The sequence below is a fragment of the Cicer arietinum genome, chromosome 1 (assembly GCF_000331145.2).
Source record: "Cicer arietinum cultivar CDC Frontier isolate Library 1 chromosome 1, Cicar.CDCFrontier_v2.0, whole genome shotgun sequence".
In the NCBI taxonomy this organism is placed as follows: domain Eukaryota; kingdom Viridiplantae; phylum Streptophyta; class Magnoliopsida; order Fabales; family Fabaceae; genus Cicer; species Cicer arietinum.
In genome coordinates, this window is record NC_021160.2 from 30728537 (window position 1) to 30729738 (window position 1202).

Below are 1202 nucleotides of genomic sequence, written 5' to 3' on the forward strand. Positions count from 1 at the left end.
ACAATCACCACGACAACATAAGTTTCAAAATGGTTTTGCAATCAGTCACACTTACACACAATATCAATACATAACACTTAAACATAACTTGATTCAAACACGACTTGTGTGTCAAGCACCCTAATGCAATGCGTATATGCCAAAATGCATGGACTCAGAATTCCAAACCAAAACCCTCCTCGAAGGGCCGTAAATCATAATTGTACCACCTATCGTAGGCCGAAGTACAAATTACCGAGGTGCCACCTATCACGGGTCTGCACGATTTACTAAAAAACGTAAACCATAAACGTACTGCCTATCACGGGCCCGTACCGTTTACCAAGGTGCCACCTATCACGGGTCTGCACAATTTACAAAAATCGTAAACCATAAATGTACCGCCTATCACAGGCCAAAGTACTATTTATCAAGGTGTCACCTATCATGGGTCTGCACGATTTACAAAAAGAATGAAAATGCATGAGCATATACTGACTCCATCCACAACAATCGTTAAGCAAATGCAGATATTAAAAGATTCCCCATTTTTAATACTCATTTAACTTAAACGATTTTCAAAACAAACATTAAGTAAACAAGACATTAAGAGATTCCTCATTCTTAATACTCGTTGAACTTAAACGATTTTCACGATAACATTAAGTAAACGTAGACATTAAGAGATTCCCCATTCTTAATACTCGTTTAACTTAAACGATTTTCAAAACAAACATTAAGTAAACAAGACATTAAGAGATTCCCCATTCTTAATACTCGTTTAACCCTAATGGTTTTTAAATTCCACACAAAACAAACTCAAACATATTATCAAATTCAATCCACGATTCACACCAAAACACATCAATTCATTTCTCCACAAAGTCCAACCATACACATATCAAATTTCATCAGTATTAATTAAGAACACGTCAAATACGACGAACACAAATCAACACAATCCACCACTCAAACACAACAAGTTTCATTTACTCAAAATCATACATAAATGAGTTTAAATTCATTTTCCACGAAACATTCATCAATATAACCAAAACCTAACTCTAAGATTTTACCCATAAAGCCTTAGATTCATTTTCCCCCAAATCAACACTCTAACCCTAACAAAATTCTTTTCCACACAACTACAGATAAGTCCCTAAATGCAAACTAAAAGTTTGGAAGGAGCCTTTACCTTAACGTTAGCTTTTACGTTCGATTAC